At 41.0% G+C, this 23,318-nt stretch overlaps 1 protein-coding gene across 3 annotated transcripts in view; it reads right to left on the reverse strand.

The window, feature by feature from the left end:
- SPATS2L (spermatogenesis associated serine rich 2 like) overlaps positions 1-18,469 on the reverse strand; it is a 109,695-nt gene extending 91,226 nt beyond the window's left edge. The window contains exon 1 of one of the 3 annotated variants that reach the window (XM_067548953.1): positions 18,331-18,469. The gene's annotated coding sequence lies outside the window, so the exon portion shown is untranslated. Of the gene's footprint in view, positions 1-15,241; positions 15,725-18,330 lie in introns of those variants that run through there. The other 2 variants (XM_067548949.1, XM_067548951.1) reach the window with 2 other exon arrangements.
- Positions 18,470-23,318: the final 4,849 nt, after the last annotated feature.

The raw sequence follows: 23,318 nt of genomic DNA on the forward strand, positions 1-23,318 counted from the left end.
AATCACTCTGGTTTCTTCACACCAGGATATCTGATCATGCCTAGATAGGGCCCTGCCAAATTCACGGTCCATTTTAGTAAATTTCACAGTCATAGGATTTAAAAAATCTTAAATGTCATGGTTTCAGATATTTAAATCTCGAATTTCATGCTGTTGTAACTGTGGAGTCCTGACTCAAAAGGGAGTTGTGGCGGGGGAGGTTGCAAAGCTATTGTAGGGAGGTAGAAGTATTGACACCGTTACTTCTGCACTGCTGCTGACAGCAGCGTTGCTTTTAGAGCTGAATGCCTGGTCAGCAGCTGCTGCTCTCTGGCCACCTGGCCCATGTTGTGTCAGGACCCCCAGTTTGAGAAATGCTGGTCTCCCTCATGAAATCTGTGAGTAAAGGTACACAAAAAAACAGATTTCAGTCTGTGACGTGCTTCTTTCTCATGGTCATGAATTTTGTAGAACCGTCCAAATAGCTTCCAGAGTAGCAGTATTCTTTGGGGAATTTTTTTTTTAAATCACAGTCATGAAAAAATGATTTTATAAATCATATCAATGGCTGCCCGATTACATCGCTTGGAGCAATTACCTCTTTCAGCCTGAAGATTGCAACCAAAGTTCTCTTTTATATCATAATTATGCATGAAGGGAGAGCAGAATAAGGGCTTGTCTACATGGTGCATTAGTCCTAACTAATGGGGTGCAAATTCTAGTGTGCACTAGTGTGTTGCAGTCTAACTGGCTTCTGTGGACCCTGCTGACATGCACTAAAAGTGCTCTTTACAATTGCATAACCAGGCACAAAGCTTAATGGAGGAGAGACAATCTTTCCCAGAGCTGCTTGGTGTGTGGGGAATGATCACTCTACACAATCCACAGGAGTGGTGCATATTACTCACAATACAGCACCAGCTCGGATCTATGGACCAGTGCAGTGGGGAATTGGGCATGGCTCCACCTCCTCCCACTCCTTTCTGGGTGATGTGCTAACTAGAGCATTCTCAGAGACTGCTGTTGTGATCTGCCCTTGCATACCTTCCCATCCCCATGCAAAGGCAGATCACCATCTAACTCACTGTATTTTTTTCTGTATAGTGTGTTTCTCTACTCAGGGTTTTACATCATGCAGCTCTCCCAGTTACAAATTTTCCCTAAATATATAAAACCCTGAGCACACTGGTCTTTATTAAACATTCCATTTAGAAGCCTCTCAATTGCATACAATTTCTAAGAACAGATTTGTACAGAGAAATGAATACCAAATTCAATTTACAAATGTAACGATAGCATTAAACTGATGTTTGTCATAAAGAGGAGGAGCAAAATTACCAGTGAGACCTTTGGTGGACTTAATCATGAGTGTAATGAGAAAACTCATTCTTTTGTGGTCAGTATTTCACATCACAAAAGGAGCCACACATAGCTCTCCAAATCCTAAAAGAGAAGGCTCTATGAAATAATAATTTGTGCATCAAAGCAGTAATTTCATGGAAATTATACAGAAATAGAAAAGCTGGGAGTAAATTTTAACTTTGGAATTTACCATTTCTTTGATGTCCTTCAAGCTTTTTTTGCCTGGTAATAAGTAGAATCATTGGTCTGACTCTTTCACAAATGGCAAACATTTGGAAGGGAAACCTTTCATACTGATAATTTATTCAGGATTTAAGCATTTATTTACTTTCCAAGGTACACGTGTGCCTATGTGCTGTGCCTCAGCAACTAACATATGGCTTGGCACTTTTGCTATGCGTGTCTTTGATATTCCAAAATTTAAGTTTGATCCAGCAATGTTCACTCACTCACATGACATATTCGGCATATTTTATAGTATGCTAAAGAAAGTACTGTTACAGTTAACAAGGGAAAGCTGAATGGAAAAAGCTACATGCATGCAACGTGGCTGAGTTACCATTGCCAATGCAACCTTACCTTTGGGAATTTCCTGACTTCGGCACATTTAATCCTGTAAGCTCAACACTGCATTTGTTATTTATTTTTAATTTAATTTCCTAGCAGTTCTGTTTGTTTGTTTTAAGAAAAAAGGGGGAAAAGGATAAAAAAAATAAATCTGGCTGTAATCAGCCTGCACTACTTACAAGTAATACAGGCTTCCACGGAGGAGTCTAGAAGTTATTTTAACCAACGTGTGACTTATAGTTTGGATCCTGCACTACATCTGAGCAGTGCTCATTTCACTCAGTGGTATTAAGCAATGTGTATGACCCTGCTGAGTGGGCTGTACCTTTACTAGGAAAAGGTGTATTTTTAACATAGTGGTGAACTCATGTTAAAATCCTAGCTGAAATCCTATGTGAACTTCAGGTCCCCCTTGATCAGATGACACACGTTAAAACGACAACTTGCTTGTCTACACTAGGATTTTAACACAAGTTTCCCCTACTTTTCACATGGCCAGTGGGACCAGTCAGATAGAGGGGCAGTCCCTGGCATAAACTAAAGCAACTTTTAATGTCTATTCAGAGTGAGATAGGTTCACTGGGTTGTTTTCCTACATGATTTGCACTACTGAAGTGTTTCCCAAAATGGAAGACTTGCCCGGTGGAAAGGTACAGACAGACCTATCAGTTATTCTACAGAGTCTGAGCTTTCATTTTTTTAAAAGGAGGGAGCCTCTACCTGATAATGTTGTGAAGGAAACCTTCAAAATGTGACCTGAGTGTAACTGAAACAATGACATCTACCTAAGTTTGCAGAGAGCCTGAAACATATTCTGAGGTATGAACTAACTGCCTCATTCATTTTTATGCTAACTCAGATGCCAATTATGATACCTTAAATATTACCTTTGTTAACTATTTCACTGCTTATCAAACGTGTAAGAAAGGTGAGAAAGCATCACAGGATGAAAAATCTATACAAAGTGGAACCGTGGGCATGAAGGACTAGCTGGGGGCAGGGCAGAAGAAGATGTAGTCATTAAGATGCATAGGCATTTAATGACACACAGCTTGGGTGGGTGTGTGTGTGTGTGTGGGTGTGTGTGGAGAACGATGATGTGACTGGTCTCATTTACCTGAGGGAGAGGCTCAGCTTTCATAAATTTGCAAAACACTGCACTAATGTGATTTAGGCATGGTCCACAGTGGCCACGGATTTCAGCAGCAATCGACGGGAGATACGCAAGCTATGTACAGTAACTTGCGCATCTCCCGTCGACTTCCTAATGTCTACTTACCACGGTGTCTCCACTGTGCTGCACCAATGGAAAATGCCCTCCTGTTGACGCAGCACTACGCTACTTGCCAGGGTGGATTTACGGAGTCGATTTCCAGGTTCGATCGAGCAAGTCTTTACTGCCGCTCAATCAAACCTGCAAAATCGATCCTGCACTGCCAGCTGTGCTGCCAGCAGTGTAGACATAGCCTAAGATGTAGGCTACACTGATGGCTACTCAGAGGTAGCATCAGAAATAATCAGGAATTGAAACAGGAACTCATCCGAAGCCATTTAGCATTTTGTTTCTCTTCTTCCTTTCTCTTACTGTCTTCCCCTGTAATTTTCTCATTATCTTCTTCCAGGACCGTCCTTTATGTCTCTATTTCCTTACTTTTCTCTTGATTTATTTCCATTCCCATTTCTTCGGATCTACCTCTTTTCATTCCATGTCTCCTTCTCCCCACCGTCCCTGATTTCCCCCCTTCTTTCTTTAAAAGAGTTACTGTACAGGCAGCGATTTAAACATCACCCCGCCCTGTGGCCTCATTAGCTCTTCCTGACCGTGATTGACAAATCAGAGGTGCTGCTCCTACCTGTGATTCAGCTCAGTGGGGAACTGGCAGACCAGCAGCAGCATCCCCATCTTTTACGAAGAGGTCAGTAGTGCAAAGCATCCTCTCAAAGAAACATATCTGCCTTCAAGGAGTTTAAATATTTATATGGTTTCACATATTTTAAGGCATGAATATGGGTTATAATTTTTGTATATAATGCTATAAACTTATATGGCACCTTATAAACAGAGGTAGGACACATTCTCTAATCTTGAAGATCTTACAATTTATGGGTCCTTATCCTGTAAGGTGCTGAGCACCCTCAACTCTCCAGAGATCTGACCCAGAAGCTCATTGATATCAGTAGAAAGACTCCCACTGACTTTAGTGGGCTTTGGATCAGGCCCAATGACATCAATAAATGCTGCTTAGAAGACAGCTTATTCCCGGCAAGGGTTTTTAGGGACATTCGTGGCAGCCGAGAGTGCTCAGCACTTCACAAGGTCATGCCATTAAAAAACAGAATTACCAAGTTCAAAAGTACCAACAAAATGACTTGGTCTTTTTATATTTTGTAAGTGAAATGTCTCATTGTATTAATAATATTGCATTAAATAAGTCACACAAGATACAGCAGCAAAACTGTATCACAGTATATTCTTATACAGTCTGATTTGGCTTGAATGTTTTCTGCAGCCATGGCTAATAATTTTGATACATTATACCTTCCACTCTTCATTGATATTTGTTTACCACAGTCATCAGTGATATTTAGCTTAGGGAACTGACTTATTTTTGATGTTGTGAATGGGCAAGACTTACTTAAAGTACTCTGTGGGCGAGTCTACACTGCAGCTTGGAGTGTGCCTCTCAGTCTGGGTAGACAGACGAAGCCAGTGCACTAACAGCAGCAACAGCAGGGACGTTTCAGCACAGTTGGTGGCTCAGGCTAGCTGCCTGAACACAAGCCCACCCAACCCCCTACATCTGAACTCGGATGATTAGCCCAAGCTGCCGCTTGTGCTGCAGCAACGTGTGCTAACTCAAGCAGAACTAACACAAGTCTGTGTACCTGGGCTGGGAGGTAGGTTCCCTCCTGCAGTGTAGACATAACCTAAGATCCTCAAATAAAAAGGCGCTACTGTAAGTGCATATTACCAGGTGCTCAGAGTCAACAACAAGTATGGCATATCTGGATCCTGATGTAGTCATTATTTGGATACAATAATCCCAATCGGAGTGGCCCAAATCAGTCTTTATAACAACCAGATTTCAATGCTCATTGTGAAAAGACCATCCTTGAGCTGTCCAAACAAGGATCAACTGTTGGGTCAATATCCTTTTCGGCCCCATTTACTATACTTATATTTATAAATAAACGGCCTGATCCTACCTCCCTTAAACAAACAGTCATTTACTACACGTGAGCAGCGCCGCTGACTTCAATGGGACTCTTTGTTGGAGTAAGTATTTCTCCCATATGCAAGGGCTGCAGGGTCAGGAGCATAACTGGGCAGCAGCCAAAACAGTTTTTTTTAAATTATTTTTTTCTTTCTTTGTGATATTTTATCTATTGTTTACGACAATAAAAATTAGTCTAAAAATAAATGTGTGAGCAGTGGTTCTCAGCCTTTTCCATACCACAGCTCCATGATACAACAAAAAAAAAGTTTCCATCCAGCCATAAAGAAAGGGAGGGTTGTCACAACCACCTGAAAACTGTTTCTGAATCTCCTGGGGAATATCTCAAGAGGAACCAAGACAGTGTGGGGCATTCTACAAAGCAGAAAGTCCAAAGGATTTTTAAAAATGCCATTAGCTGATATTCACCAACATCAAAGTCTCTTGTAAATCTGGCATTTCTGAGAGACCAAGACTCTGGAAAAGGTGTCTTCTCCTTCTATTGCCAGTTTGATCTAAATGCTGCGGTATCATATTCATGAAAGGTTGAAAGATAACACACATATTTTATAATAATTCAAAAGCCTGAATACCAAGATAAAGCCTAAGACCTAAAGGGGGAAGAAGTACATTTTGTTGTCTAACCAGTGCTGGTCACATCCAATTACAATGGAGCTCAGCTTAGCCAAGTAGTCTTTAATGATTTACACTACAGATTGAAACTGATGAACTGGGAAATCAGTCCCTGCACAAGAGAGTGGAATTTCCACAGATTTAATGCTGTGAAAAAGTTACAATAAAGTACACTACACTTACCAGAAATACATGCAAGTTTTCAGAGATGTAGCACCTATCTTGGCCTTAATATTTTATATACATTTTGTATACAAAACAGAATGGCACATTGAACAGGCTATTTACAAGAACTGCTGAAAGGAGTATTCTGTGTATGAGTGATTCTATTCTGAGAGCCTGTCATTTGGGTGAATAGATCTTCGGGAGTTCAATATACTGAAATTCTTTATGTTTCCCACTGAGGAATGTTCACATCTGTAAGTAATCATGCTAATATTATAGCACTGCTTCTAACATGCAACAGTTAGGATCTGTCAGCATTTCTCTTATTGACTTCTTTTTTCAAGGAGTTGTTATAGATCATTCATTTCACATCACATCAGACTGAAACTTGGCATACAAGTTATCAGCCTGGATGCATTTTTTTAAATTGTATAGATTAACCTCAAAATGGCTAAACCAAAGGGGACAAGATCTTTTTTTAATTTAATTTGCTAAATTCTAGCTGATGGTAGATAGTCCTTAAAATAGACAAAGCCTTGTTTGGATTCTGAGGGAATATAGCTGGAAAGAGACAAGATTATGGTCATATTCTGCTCTCATTGATATCAATGCAAGATTAAGCCCTAAGAATACATATTTGATATGTACTGTCACTAAACTGTTGACAACAGAAGAGACCTAAACACAAAAGCTCTGTTAAAATAGCACTGAAATTCTGACATGCAAAAGCACAGAAAAGTCAGCACTGAAAAAGCACAACTTTATTTCAGGCATGCAGCACCCCTGCATTACAGCATATATGGCATACACAGTTCTTTGACCTACTGTGAACCATATGTGCTGTAACTGAGAAGTATAAAACAGCTTGGTTAGGGTTCCTGTGGCTGATATGATTCCAAACGTCCTCACTTCTTTGGGTTCATGGCCATCTCTTACAGTAATGTACAGTATTTTTTTATTACAGCAGCAAATATCCATTTCTACATCTCCACTAAAATACTGAATGTTGTGTTTTAATATTTTGGGGGCATGTCACCCGACGGAACTCCTCCATGTCCCACTCTTTCAATCCCTCATCTTTTACTTTAGTTTATGTGAACTCTCCTTCCAATGCCCACAGAACACCCCTTTCAGCAAATCATTGAAGATTGCTGGACACAACTCCCTTTCTAGTCCACAAATGTCACCCCTAAACCATCCAGTAGGGATGCAACTTAGCAAGGCTCTAACTCTCACCTTTGTGCTGCCCAGTGTATTCTCTCCACAGCATTCCTGACTTACAGTGCAAGAGACCTAGGCTGGTCACTCTAACCATGGTCTCTTTGCATGGTAGTGAATAATAATAATGACAATATCTAGCGTTAGATCAGAAAGTGTGTTACAGAGGAGGTCAATATCATTCCCCCCCATTTTACAGATAGGGAAACTGAGGAAAGTGAAATGACTGGCTCAAGATAATCCACAAGCCAGTGGTAGAGCTGGACTACAAACCAGATTTTCTGAATCCCAGTCCACAAGGGATATCCACTAGGCCACACTCATCACCAAGCTACGAGATGATTTTTATCTGTTAAACCATTCCTGAAGACCTCAACAGCCAAACTGGGCCCTGTTGTTGCAGCAAACTCTGCACAGGTGCTGAGGTCTGGCTGCATGGAGCTTATTCCAGGATTGAGGCCTATATCATGGCATAAAATGTTCCCTTTCTTTCTTTTTTTTTTTTGCCCTAATCTACAGTAACCTTGGCTTTATTATTTTATTTTAATAAATAAATAAATATTTATTTTATAAATTACAGTGAATGAGTATTTAACATGGACCAACTCCCCCCTTTTTCTTTAATATTATTTTGAAAATAAAAGTTCTAAAATGTTCAAGATATAAAAGCATGCTATTGAATGTGATTAACTGTTGAGTTTTCATTCGGTTTACTTCTTTTTTAATAAGAAGCAGTAGCAGAATAACTACCCTTGTTAGAATTTAATAGACCTTTGCAACTGCATAATGATCCTTGTTCAATGTAACAAACCCCTTGTTACGGCTTAATAAATCTGGTTTAGATTTTTGGCAAATCTCATTAAAATGCTTTGGGAAGTACCAACATTTCGATGGGGCCTGTGCACACATAGTTCCAATTAACTTCCGTTAGAACTCTGGGCGTTCAACAAATCTGAAAATCAGGCATCTGAAGGGCAATTAGAGGTCTGCTATAAGGAAATGAATTAAGAGAATCAAAACAACGCTAAGGGTCAGATACAGTGTAACCTAAGTAAGCAAGGGAATCATGAGTTACGAGAACCTTAGCTCACCCAGTTACGGTAAAGAATAGTAACACATCAGTCTCTCAAGTGGTGGAAGATCAATGCATTAATTTGCACAGAGTACCACAGGTCATCAAAATAGGCAATAGCAGCGTGAATACAGAATGCTGGGACTGTCTTAATTCAGAATTTCCTTGCTTTTGCAGCTTTATTTTCCATATATATATATTGCATGTATATAGCATCTTCTATCTCAAAGCACTTTTCAGATTATTGGGCCAATGGGAAAATTGCCACAACTCTCAAAAGGAGCAGGACTGAGCACTACATAAACAAAGACAGCACACAATACACAGCATGTTGCACAGCTGTATCTATGGCAGTGTTTCTCAAATGGTGTTCTGCGGAACCCCAGGGTTTCGTGGGCTGAGTTGAAGGGTTCCACGAAGAAGCGGAACTGCGCCGCCGAAAATAACAAAAATCAGGTGCCACCGAACAGCTGTTCGCGCGCTGCCGAACAGCTGATGGGGCCGCCGAAAATGGCTCAGAGAGCGCACCACCGAAACAACCCTACACCGCGCCGCCAAAAAGAGGAAGATTTCCTCGACTTTTTGGCGGAGGATATAGCATAGGCGCGCAAGGGTTCCGGGGGGGAATAAAATTGAGAAACACTGATCTATGGAATGGTATTCTTGGCTAAGGACACTGAGGCAAATCCATTGTACGAACACTTCCATGAGATCTATAATACACATGGGATACTAACAGGACTTCAGTTTGACATGTCTCTTCTAAAACATCTCCATGCAGTAGGTGATTTCACCTGCTTTGGACATAACAAGGGCTGAGTCTGTTCTGACATGAATCATACCTGAAGTATGGGTACTGTACTGCAAACCTGACACAAAGTACTACAAAGCATTAAGAAGTAGCAAAAAGTCAATCAAATTTAGCATGGAATTTACGGTAGTTAAAAACAAAAGTCATGCTTTACCACAAACACTAAAAAAGTCACAGGGCCAGCTACTAATCTTGCACCAGTTTCAGACCAATGTGATCCCACTGGTGTCAATGGATTGACTTCTGTTTTACATCAGCATGAGAGGAGAATCAAGCCCACAGCAATTACAGTTCATTACCATAATTATTATTATTAATAATTATTTGCATTATTGTCTCACCTAAGCCCCCCAGTCATGAACCAGGACCCCACTGCACCATACTTTCCCACACCCTTTTAGGCAAATAGAGCAACATTATATGGCCAGCACCCTTCTGCTGCAATAGACATGATTAGGTCAACACATGATCACTATACCGTATTGTATTTGGACAGTTACCCTTTTTATGATTTGGCAGTCATTATCATATGCAAAAAATCAGTGCTCCTATTGAGATTTACTCTTCTTCCAGACAAAACCATTTTTTCTGTCTTGCTTTTGTAAAACCCCAATACACCTACAGTTTTGTGAAGAATGACACTATTAAATGCGCGTGTCCATCAAAGATCAACTATGCGTATGAAGATGGATGTTACAAAGACCTTTCATGACTTTAATAATATACAGTCAGGAGATGACAGTTTCCGCAGTGATGTGGAAAAAGAAGATACTGGGCTAAATTCTGTGCTTGTTTACATAACCATTCTCCCTGTTGGCCCCAGTGGGTGTAAGCCAGTGAAGAGTTGGGATTTAAATCAGTAACAAGTGAACTGCCAAAAGTTCATTGGTTCAAATCAGATTCAGAACTAACTGTCCAGACCTGTGGAAGGTCCCAATCACTCACTTCCCACCAGGGTCATGCAATTCAGCATCCAGTTTCATCACTGCCTCAAACAAACCCTTCCCCAATTCCCAACTCCTTCCCTGTACACCTCAACACCTACCCTTTATCCTCACCTCACAAGCCCCCATTCCCACTCAGCTATCGATCCTCCACCCCCCTCCTATCATGGCTCCTCTCCTTCCTCTTTTAGGCCTGGCTGCCTCTCTGCAGGGGCTGCATGCATCACTCACTGCTCTCTGTGGCTTCTGGGCTACTTGCATGCCATGCAACTTGCCTCTTTTAGGGGAAAAAAAGAAATCCTCGAGTATTCTGAGGATTCTGAACAGAAACCTGCTGTGCTCTCAGGCGCTAGTAACCAGAAAGCCCCAGAATGAGACTGAGGGTTGGAGTCACAGGATGGAGATGGAAAACATTTCTTCATCTATGCACTGAGCAAACATTTTGCCTCCACAGTATCCCAAGCCCTCACCAACCTGAAAGTGAGGAACCTGCGCTCTGATCCTCCTGCAGAAGCACAACACATCCCCAACAGAGCCTCCTCAAAGCAATTGATTATCATAAGTTATTACTGGAAAATAGAAAATGTTTGGGTTACAGAAAAGCAACATTTTAGCCGCAGACTGAGTCTCAGACATCTTGAATATTATACAGGGTAGTGTTATTACATAATATAGTTATTCTCCATAAATATCGTGAAGAAGAGTCCAAACAATAATAAAATGTTGGTACTTGTAGGTTTTTCCGTGGTGAGTAAAAACCAAAGACTCATTCTCTTTCAGTCAAAGGAGCATCACATTCGTGGTGTGCAACAGCATTTAGCATGTTGAACTCTGCTGATATTTTCACACACCGTTGCAATCCACATACTAAACTTGGCTGACTTACAAGTAGTGTGAAAATTTAAACCACATATTAAATATAACTATTGCCTAATGTGTTTAGAAAAGTTATGCTATTTCTTTTATTTATACATTCTTAAGAGAAGATATTCAGTTAACAAAAATTACATGTCGGTAATATAAATGCTTTGGGTTTTAGACTCATTAAAAGAAACAGATAAACTTTAGGTTCAGACCTGAAAAACCTAATTACAGGTAGGTACCATCCTCACCATTAATCAGCTGCAAGCTAGGCCTGCTAAGTTTGCTGCTCAGCAGTAAATAGGGCACAATTCTGCAATGGCCTCTGTGGGATTAAGTGGATGATCTCACAGGTCATTCGCGTATCTAATTTCTATGGTTGTATAATTATTCAAATATAGGCAAACTACAGTTGTGTTCTTACTTGTAGACCACCACATCAGCAAGAAAAGTGTTATACATATTGTAAATTCTTTCTGCTTCTCCATCCACACCACACAGTCGTTAAGCACTCTTATATCACTCCTCACATTGAGTGGCAGATGAGGTCAGAATATTCTGCGGAAAGAATATTCCACCATGGCATTTCTTACAACTAAGAACTGAGAGAGGGTAGAGACAGATGGAATGATTGATAAAAGCAAGTCAGAGGTACCCTCCCTGGGGAACTTTGCTTCACAGTTCTGTTACTGAGGCCAAATTAATAATTAGCATTTTCATCCTCCAGAGTGCATAGAAATTAATTAACCCTCATGACATCATTGTGAGGTATTCCTGTTTTAAAGAGATCAAGTACTTGAAGCTAAGTGATTATATATCTTGTCCAGTTCAGAGTAAGTCAACATCAAGTAAGCATTAGAACTCAGGACTTTCTGGCTGCCAATCTCATGTTCATATAACTATATTATTCCACTCCATTGAGGTATCATTCATATTAGTATACCAGAAAAGATAACATAGTATAAATAACTTGGAAACAATGACCTACATGGTATATTCTGAAGAGCTAAAAAGTTGTCATTCCAGTGTATCAGTGTGTATATATAATATACTCCACAAGAATACTCCTCTCATAACAGGTTTCTGTTTTAGTTTAACACAAACCTGTCACTTAAGGACAAAACATCTATCATATTTTTCCTAGCTTCTGTTGGTTATTGTGACACGTTGTTATTCAGGTTTCACTGAATTCTTAATAAATGTGACCAAGGTGCATGCACGCATGCACACACAGAGTAAAGCGTAAGCTATAAACCTATATTTAATAATCTGGACACCCTGATTCATTCCTTGGTCCTTGATAAATAGTAACTTGCTCTGTGACATTGGCACATCACTTAACTTCTTTGCTCATCAGTTTATCCATATATAAAACTGTCTCACAGTGTTGAGATAAGTCTAGGTGTTTGTAAAATGCTTCAAGGCCCTTGGACAAAAGGTGCTATACAAGTATTACCATGCAACTAAAAGTAAAATCTCTTGAAAAGCTGATTTGAAAAGAAGCATTCTGAGACCATATGACTGCATTCCAACCACTTCACAAGTTTGTAAGCAAGGCAAGTCTCATCTTCAAAAGGTGAACAGGTAGCTTCTGTGGGCATGGATCTTCCTTAGGATGCTGAATTGGGATGTTTACCTCAGTTCAGTGTAACCCACTGGTGAGTGAGTAAATAAATATAAGTAAATATAAAACAGTTAATATTGTCTAATCCTGTTCCAAATGTTCTACAGCAGTGAGATTCATCAGCCATTTTCTCTAAGCTTTATCCTGCACTATACCAGTAGAATCATATCTAACTCAAATGTAAAATGCTTTCATAGAGCCAGATCCTTATCCAGTGTAAACTGACTTCAATGAAGCTATGCCAATTTACATAGGCCGAGAATCCAGTCCTTTCTTTTCCTCTGCAGAGAGATGGCATTTCACAGCACACAGAGCTGCTTTCTCATTTGAACTCTTACCCTTTCAACACTTGAAAGATGAGAATCATCAGTAATTTAAACACTGGATACAATATGCAACCACGGGCATTTTTTTAGTCAGAAACAAGATAAAAGAGTACTGGAAGGCCTACCAAAAAGACCAATCAATACCCATGCCTTGAATGACCATGTGAAAATCAGTAACCATACAACACTAAACTGAAAAGGACTGTTGCCTGAAACTGTCAGAAAAGAATAAGGGGACACAGAGTCTACCGTATGTAGATACATTTGTAAGTCACAGTTTTTGAAGAAAATCTTTAGTTTTATTTAAGAGAGGGCTTCTAAAAGAAAGGGCATTATCAACATTGTGTCACAACCCAGCTCCTTTACTTGCATGCAGACTATGTATTTATTAGTCTTTTTATACTTGAAAAACAATTGACTGACACATTTTCTATTATTGTTGTTGTTCTACAGAAGAGGTTTAAACAAATGATGAGAGTTGATTTTATTCCAAAACTCTAATTAGGAACTGCAGCACTATTTGCCTTGTCTAAGAAGAAAATCATTAGGAGACTTTTTCCAGTTCAAGACCCAACAAAAGCACAATTACATATGAATGATTACTAGGCACCAGTCACAATGTCGTAAGTTATCACTTTAGTAATTCTGGGCAATTGCTTTCATCCACATAACGTAAGGCGGCTCCTTCATCAGAAAGTCAATTTTCATACTGAATGACCAGTGTGTGATCCTGAACAACCTTAAAGTCTTGTTCTCAAAGTCTCTCTCAAAAAGGGCCAATTTAGGCCTGCTGATTTTTTCTGTTGATAAACAGAAAAATGTTTTGTATTTTTCTTAAATTTATTTTCCCAATTATACTTTGGTTCTCCGACTACAATATAAATTAAGAGTTGTACAAAATAGTTCATGAGCATTTCTGAACAAGCTTTGTGTTGCAGTAAAAAAGCAAGTGCAGACTCTTAAAAACCACAGATTTATCCTAATCCATATCTAGGAATTACTGGGAATCACTTTCATTCTCAAAGTAAAGTTACTGCTGCCAGACTTGCCCTCCTCACCCTTCCGTTTCCCTCACATGCTGTTAACCAAAACAGTCTAAAAATGTCAATTAATAGTCTACTGCTTCCCATTATTCTAGAGCTTACCAGCTCCTGCTTTCCTTGTGCTCCCAAAATTCCTACTGAAGGCTCTGGTGTATAATCAAGGGGCCAGATCCTCTGTCAGTGCCAATCAACATAGTTCCACTGACTGCTGTGTCACACCAGTCAAGGCTCTGGCTCTTAGAGTATTACACAAGATACACATTACAGCCAAATTCTTTGACAGAAAAATGCTACAGAATGTTGCTTTCAAACATGTTTTAGAGGTGGAAGTCCTTCACCAGCAGAGCCAAACATCTGGTCTGTGGGCTAGATCTGGCCTCCCTGATGTATTTACGTGGCCCTTCTGACATATTCAAATTGTGCAGAATTACAGCTTTCATTTAAACACCTAAGTTTCTAGCCTTCCTGGTTGTGAAAGAAAGCTTTCAAATGCAAAGTAAAGGTAAACCACTAGAGTGCTGTCTTCTTGAGACTGCAGAGAGCCTAAAACAATGTCTCAGAAAGGTGTAAACTCCCATGTTCCCTTTTAACATCATTGAAGTGTTACCTAAAATGATCACGTTTTAATGTCAACATTGACTATCAGATTGCTGATCATTTTAGCTGATGGAATGGTAGGTTGCAGGTGGAAGCCCATGTGGATGGGAACAGAGAATTTCTGCAGGGAAGGAAATGCAGGAGGAAGAACAGAGAGATACAAGGTCAAGTAAGAGGTAGAGAAGCAGAGAAAACAGGATGGAGGAGGGAAGAAAATCAAAGGGAAGAAATACCCAGGGCTCAAAGGGGGAGCATAGTTTCCCACTGATACTGACAACAAATCTCTTAATAAATAATAGTAACCACAAGTTACTGCATAAAGGCCAGATTCTTCCCTTGATCTTTGTTCAAACTTCCCATTGATAGTGGACATTCTGCTCTGGAAGGAGAGGATTATATGGAGGCCTAAATTTATCCCCTGGCCAACAAGCCATAACTAGAAGCAGAATTCAGACCTCTCCTTCCAATAAGTTTGACATCTCTGTCCTAGACAATAAATTATTATTTAAGGGATTAGTCTGGGTTGTTTTGAGAAACACTGTAAGACTTTACTTTAACAATATGCATGCAGAATTCAAATGTATGTATTTGTATAACAGTAATTCCTAGAGGACACAACCAAGATTAGGACCCCCATTGTGTTAGGCATTGTACAAATGAACAGTGAGCGACAGACCCCAGAATGAAAATAGTGGCAATGAATATGTATAAACCTGAACACAACATAGTCTTGCAAACTAAAACAAAACACGAATATAAATTAGTTGGCCTTGATATTTCCAGCACTCAAAGGAAAAAGAACTTGTTGAAACAACATAACTCACATTTCAGGCCACAAGGAATCTTCTTGTACTTTCTTTTAAAGACAAGCCCAAACCACAAGTATCGGTTCTGGATGTGATGTTCCCTAAAGTTCAAGTGTTTGGATCGAGCATTTTGCTTCAACCCCTTTTAGAGATAGGGGCCAGGTAAGAAACTTGGATCCAAATTCAAACTTCTCTCAAAATGCAGTGTTTAAATATGTGGGGGTTTGGTTTGGCTCATCTCTAAGCTCACTGAGTAAAACAATAACCCTCAGGCATGTGCTCCTTCTAAGGGCCCACAGATTTCAGAGGGAATTTTGCTCAGAAAAGACTCAAGAACTGTCCCCACTAACAAGGATAACCATAACAGACTGTGAATTTCAATCTTTTCCCTCACCCTTTATATGACTAATAGACTGGACCATCATGATGAGAGCCCTGCATGGATACAAATATGTGGATCTGCATCCAATCCACTGGAATAAACCTTTACCTGACCCACAATCCCCTTTCCTTTTAGATTTAACCACATCCACACATCAGATGTTGAACCCTTACCATCCCAAACTGCAGATGAGCCCCACCCATCAGCCTAACAGCATCAGCTGTTGAGCCCTGTCCTCCCATGTAACAGCTGATCAGTCCCACTTCCCCCCAACAGCAGGCTGATCAGCTGTTCCCACTGCACCCTGGCTGGCAGCTGGTCCAACACTGCCCCAGAAGTCACAGAGGTCCACAATCCATCCAATCCACCATCCATAAGAAATGGTCCCCAGATATCCACATCCAGGGATGCAGATATCTGCAGATTTGCAGGGCTCTAATAATGATCATCTAGTCTGACATCCTGCACATTGCAGGCCACAGAATTTCGCCCACCCACTCCTGTAATACACCCATAACCTCTAGCTGAATTAATGAAGTTTTCAAATTATGATTTAAGGACTTCAAGTTACAGAGAATCCACCCTTTACATTAGTTTAACCTGCAATTGACCCAAGCTCCATTCTGCAGAGGAAGGCAAAAAACTTCAGGGTCTCTGCCAATCTGACCCAAGGGAAAACTCCCTCCTGGCCAACAAACATGGTGACCAGTTAGACCCCCAAGCATGTGGGCAAGACCCACCATCTAGACACCAGGGAAAGAATTTGCTGTAGTAACTCAGAGCCCTCCCCACCTAGTGTCCCATCACCAGCCATTGGAGATATTTGCAGCTAGCAGTCACAGATCAGCTACTTGCCATGGTCCCTTGTCTTCTTAAAGAGCAATGCCTCAGAGCAGAGACCATGTCTTCATGCAAATCTGTACAGCACCTAGCACAATAGGGCCCTGATCCTGACTTGTGTCGCTAGGTCTCTGATTAAAACAATAGATACTGCCATTTCTCAGGGACCTGATCCTACAATGTGCGGAGTCCCTTCAACTCCCATCTAAATCAATGGGAGTTGAGAGAGTTCATACCATTTCACGGGAAGCATTGAGCACCTTGCAGGATGAAGCCCTTTCCAGTTACAGGCCCATTCACTAACTAGTCTAGCATTGCCTTTAATGGGACAACTCACCTGAGGGACATGGGCATAAAGATCTGCCCACACAGCGCTCATGCAAAAGCAAGACCTTTGTATGGGGCATTACTACCGTTCCAAGTTTTCTGTGACTGGTGCACATTTTAATCTATTTGGTATGGTGCATTCTTGTTTTTTTTGTTTAGGAGCCCTCGAGATCGCTCTGGGTTACCATCCCTTGATAATCACCTTTACTGAATATTTCATGGATGCTTCAGTTATTTGAGATAAACCCCATCACTTCATAACATAACTGGTAATTTGGGCAAGGGAGGGGTAGGAGGAACTTCCCAGGGAAGACTGTTTGTTATCTTGCAGTTGAACAAACACTTCTACATATTTTCAAGTGCAAAACATTTATCTCCCAAACAAACCTAGGGGAGTATGACCTGAAATAAGGGTGCTGTGTTTTCTGTGGCATGAAAATAAATCTGGTAGTACAAGCAATCAACAGCTCTAGGGAAAAAAATCTCAGACTGTTCATTTACAGCTCCTCAACAAAGGAAGTATGATAAAGAATAAAAGACTACTGTCAGCTGCAGTTGTTTATCAAAGAATCTCAAAATAAACCCAATGATTTCTGTTTTTCAAGCACTATAAGAAAGACACTAAACCACCTTATTGATTCTTTCTCAGTATATGTGAAACAATTTCTCAAATCACTGAATTTGTGTGGAAACTGCAGTTACAGCACATTAGCTCTCACCCCTGCCTTGTAATCACAGTGTAATATTTCACATTTCATAATACATATAATGCACCATAGCAGGAAATATTTGATGCTGGCTCAGCATATTTTGCTGCACTGATAGCTGTGGATACACAGCTCCAGGTTGGAAATGATCTGGCTTTATATTTGTTTGGTATGTTGCTACTCATTTGTGATCAGGGCTGTTATTGCACAGATCTGTACAGTGCTGTGCAACTTCAGTGCTCTCACCATCTGGGGGATGGGGTGGAAGGGGAGAGAGATGTGGGCTGTTGTAACAAATGCATTCCTGCTCGTGTTTGCAGAGCTCCGGACTAGGCGAACGTTGGGTTTGGCGGTGGAATATCGATCACCGCCAGCACAACGAGCTCAGCCGCGGCTGCCTAGCGAACAGGAAGAGCCCGATCCTGGCTGACTTGGGCACCCTCTGAGGGCAGCTCGTGGCGCGTCAGAAGGGTAAGATCGGGCCCACCGCTGTTGATTTTGGACACCCGGCTATTAGCGGCAGCCATCGAAAGGGTGGAAAGAAGTTGCATTTCGGATCCTGGGCTTGTTGCATGGAGGGCGTTGAACACAGATCGATCCTCCCCCAGGAAATTCAAGGGACTGCTGCAAGAGGACAAGTTCATCAATCCCCCCACCCCCATAAATCTACCCTCTCGGCAGTCTGCGATCTAGAAATGGAACGTGCAATACCCTGACCCTTCCCCTCACTGCAGGATCCCCGCCCCCATCAGAGGCGCCCCCCCGCAAAGTCCCCCCAGCCAGCCTCCAAACCCCGCTGCTGGAGCGGGGGGTTGCGCGAGCCCCCAGCGCCCCGGGTCCCTCTCCCTTACCGCTCAGGCAATGGTCTGTTCCCGGCGGGGTGGGGCGGGCGGGGCAGGGCAAGCCGGGTTCCCGCTGGTGTCCAGCTCCCAGGACCGCGGTGCTCTCTTGCCGAGCCAGGGGCACATCCGCGCGCGCCTCAAGCCGCGCCTCTCCTAGCCCAGCCCAGCCCAGCCCCCGCCTGGATTCCTGCACACGCTGCCCGGCCCCCTCTCCCGAGCACACTCGCTCTTCCCCCCTTCCGCCTTCCTCTCCCGCGCGCCCACCCCGCTCCCGGGCTGCGACCGGCGGCAAACCCCGCCCCACCGGCTGAGAGCGCCAGCGGCCGCCTGCTTCCCGCCTCAGCCCCTGCTGTGGCTGGGGCTGCTCCTGTAGGCTGGCCTGGCCTGGCCTGGCGACTGACCTTCCCTTGGGCAGAGATGGCGAAGGTGGGAGCTGAGTGGGGTGACCAAGGAGCAAGTGTGAAAAATCGGGACACTTTATTTTTCGGGGTAGGGGGAGGAGGGTCATGGAATTACCTCTGTAAGACAAAGCCCCTAATATCCGGACGGTCCCACTACTATGGGGGGCGGCTGATCAGCCTAGGACTGAGCAGGATGCGTGGGACAGCGACAGTGCAATCAGTGGGGCGCAGCCAGCAGCCTAGATTAACCAGCCGACAATCAACGCCTTGGCTTTTCAGAAAAGCACAGCAGCCAGGTATAAAAAGGAAATCTCCCAGCTGCAGGACTGAGCTCCCTCCACCCCAGACTCCCCTCTGTGCTCCCGATTCAGAGGAGGCTGGCTGGGGAACCGCACCTCCCATCTGATTTTAAAATGTCCATGGCTTTTAAGATCGGGAGATTTTCGCCTGCCAGTGGCTGGGTGGTTGTGACAGTAAACAAGTGAATTAACGACTGAGAGAGCTCACAGCTCAGTTAAAAGCAGGCCCCTGGGTGACTAATGGGAAGCAAGAGCGGGCAGCAGGTCAGCAGCTAAGCCTGCTAATTGCACAAAGGATCAGACAAGGCGACTCACAGTTTCAGTTCCCAACAGGGAATGAGGCTTTCTCCCAAAGCCCCTCATAAATTAAAAACATTTAGAAAAAACAGCGAAACAGGTTAGATTAATCAGGGATGGCTCCCATATGGCAACTCCAGTGTTCAGCACACTTCTATCAGCAAAGCACACTGCCATTACCATAGGGAAAATAACGGTTATTTTGGATATGAAACAACCCCGTGGGGTTAGATTGCTTAATTTCCCAGTATTTTAATAATTTATGTATGCCCTTGTAACCATGGACACATAAATTCCTGAAAGTGCAAGGACAAGACACTAACCCTCATCAAAAAGGGCTAGATTGTGATACTTTGAGGTTGAGGAGTGCCTTACTCCCAATTTTTTCAGTGAAATCACCTGAAGAATAAAGTACTACACTTACAGTGAATAAGGGTGTCACAATCAGGCCCAAAGTTATTTAAGGTTAAGGCTTTTTATAATATGAACTGCAAAATCTGTTTTCACACCTCAGGTGTGATGTGGTGTAGCTACTTAGCTGCCAAAAACATTTTATTTTGAAGCATATTAGGCTGGATGAAACCTGTCCATTACATGGTACAGAAGGGAGCAAAGTACAGTAAGTAGGTGAAATGGATCTGGAAAATAAGTACTGGGAATGCTACATGGTATAGTACCTTCTCTTCAAGCCAAAGAATCTCCTGTTGGTAAAATGTACATGATTTTGGGTTACTTATTTTCATACATTTGCATAGCAGCAATGCCCACAAGTGCCAATAGGATTGTGTCACATTATGTTAGGGGGTGTACAAACACACAGGTAGACACAGTCTGCTGGTATCCATGGATTCTGCTCCCAGATAGGTAAATAGGGTAGGAATGTGCAGAGGAGCTGTGGCAGCTGAGACATTATAGCTCAGGGTGAATGGTCTAAACTGCCTAGAGAGATGAGGCTCTAGCACTGTGCATAGATGGTCAAATGCTCCACTGAGATCTCAGTGTTGGATCTGTTATTCTCCTTAGGGTCCATGCCACAACCTGTGTCCCTTCTGAGCTGCTACTAAAGGTAGTCAACAATTTTTTTTATAAAATATTTTTCTGATGAATAATGATAGTTTTTCTAAAACAAACATTTTTGTGGAAAAAATTCAATTAAAAATATAAATCTGATTTTTTTTTATAACAGATGAAAACCAAAATGTTTTCAGAGTTTTGTTTTGTCCTCCGCCTGCACCATTTTGCAGTGGCAAAAGGATGAAGGGGAAAAAGGAAGGGAGAGGCAAAGGGAAAGCCAATTAGAGAAACAAACATTTTCATTTTGGTTTTCAAAAAAAGATAAAAAATCAGGTTTTCATGGGAAAAAAAATCAGAACATTTTTAAAATATTGCAAAAATATTTGAGAAAATTAAAATAAAAAAATATTTCCCCAAACACATTTACCACTTTTCAACAAGCTCTAGCTGCTACCATTGCAACACTTCTCTTCCCCATAAGCATATATATAATTTTCTTCTAGTGGAAACTGAGACTTCTTTATATTAGTATTTCTCCTTCCAATCACAGTAAGAAATGATTTGGCCTGTCATTATTTGATACAGTTTACAATATGGACATTTTAAGAAAAATAATTTCAAAATATGGAACTAAAGGTTGAAAAATACTCTGGCCTATTCAACAATGTTGCAATGAGCAAAATAAAACAAATTACACAAGTCACAGCTATTATATGAATCTTCTTGCGAATAATCTTGGCAAACTCCCAGAAAGAAATGCAAACATTTACAGCAAATTTTCCAGGGATAAATATTTTAAAACACTTTCTAAAAACTGATTAGGAAATTCTTAGTTCAAAATTTTGTTAAGCCAGGGTTACAGTTGTAATGAATAAATATCAATTAAATTTAAAAAACAGGATGTTATAGATATAAGTTAACAAACACTTGATTTACCAACTCACAGCAAGAAAATCTCCCACATCTTCATAAACAGTTTGGTTTATAGTACTTGGTATAGTGTCTATTCCACAACAAATTAAAAGCCCTAATCAGTCTCATCTGCCTTGTACAATATCTACTGATTGGAAGAGTCCACAAATTTGAAAAATTAATGCACAGAATTACTTTGCTTTTGGAACCTTAACTATGAATTTTCTGATCTTCATTCAGACTGGTTTATTTCTTTGATCATAACTTCAAATGTCTATGCTTTTTATTAGTGTTCTCCTAATGCTGTTTTAGTTTAACTGACATTTATTTACATCATGAACTGTACCTTTATCAAGATTTTTTTTCTGGGAATTTTGGAAATAATATTGAGTACAAGAGAACAGTTCATTAGGCTTATAAAACCAGGATTCTGCTCACTTGCTGGCACAGGAGAATACATGTGAATCTTGAATTTGGGACTTGGTGTGTGGGACCTAGTGGTAACATAAGATGAAAGGCTCTAATGGTTTTACAAATTGTATTTGGATGTGGGAAACTGAAGAGAAAGAGAATGTGGGAAAGTGAAATGGGAATCTGCTGTTTAGTTCATGCATAAACTATCTGTTCAGCCAAAGGTCACTCTTCTTTTTTCCTATTCATTTCAAGAGTCACATATGAAGTGCAATTTAAAAATAAAAATAGTCAGTCTTGTTTTAGATTTTTGGTAGCCATGCAGGAGTGAAATAAAGGCTGAGATGGGACTTCATTCTAAACCTGTATTTAGATTTGCATCTAACTTCGTAAAAATGAAAGATCTTTGAAGATAATGTTTTATGCATAATCTTAACTGTAAAGTCATTTTTGGTGTAAGTTACATACAAATCCATTTGCCGCTTTTGATGCACTTTCCAAGAAAAAAAGGTTTTACACATTCTTTGGAAATGTGAGAGTTCAAAGAATGAGGTGTTTGCACTTCTGGAAAATTTTGCTAACTTTTTATGGCTTGTAATAGCTCAGAACTGCTTAGTCTAGATACTCTACATTGTATTTTAATCTGTTGGTATTGGTGAAGGCTGAAGTCTTTGGACAGTTTTAGTGGTGAGTTGTTTAGTAATTAAATACAACTGAAACAAATATTAAAGACTCTAAGGAGTTAAAAAGGTACAAATGAACAGATGCTTTGGGAAGCCTGTACCTGTACATAAAAGTTGACGTGAGAAAACTTCCATGTACAACAACTGACAGAATGGGAAAGTAGTAAGAACAATAAATATTCTGTATGGAGCACCAGCAATGATTATTTCAAACCATTCTTCAGGAAACTAGGAACCATTCATACAGAGACTGGCCCAAACATCTGCCAATGGAGTTCTTTGGTTTTTACTTTTATTAAAAAAACAAAAACAAACACAAAAAAAACCCACCAACATCTAGGGACTCATCACCAAACTACATATCACAGACTACACAAATGTGTTGACAGTCTTTTGTATTTTTAGAAGCACCCTATTAATCTTTTTATTTTTGTAGTAACTTTTAAATCAATATTGGCTGGTTCTTTGCCAGGCTGCACATAGACTCTGTGTTTTTCGTTAAAGGAAGATGATTACTTTGGATCCAGTTCTCATCTTCTGCACATGTGCAGTAGAAGTATAAACTTTATGAGGAGTCATGTAGGGATGGCTCTGTTTCCTCCACAGTGTTTTGTCATTTATAAAGCTATGTGATAAGCAGCAATAAAATCTCCCTGTTGAAAGGTAGCCAGAATCAGGACTCCATGAGTGGAAAAGATCATTCAATGGTTAGGGTACTAGCCTAGGTCTCCCTGCTCCTGAACAGCTATTCAAAGTAAGGATGTAAAAGATACAGGGAGTGCCTTCCACCTCCCTTATGTAGAGAGCAGGCAGAATCTAGATGCTTGCACTCCTTCAGAACAAAGTGTGGGAAGTGTTAACACTGCCAGCAACACTACCTGGCTGAAAACAGGTGTGTGGATGCGTGAGGTTATGCCTGTGGCTGGCAATCCAAGGTAACTGGTGCTATGGTAATTTAATGCTGCTCTTCCAAAATGAAG

The sequence above is a fragment of the Emydura macquarii genome, unplaced genomic scaffold (genome assembly GCF_026122565.2).
Source record: "Emydura macquarii macquarii isolate MOO-44397 ecotype Brisbane River unplaced genomic scaffold, CSIRO-AGI_Emac_v2 contig_1253, whole genome shotgun sequence".
NCBI classification, from domain to species: Eukaryota; Metazoa; Chordata; order Testudines; family Chelidae; genus Emydura; species Emydura macquarii.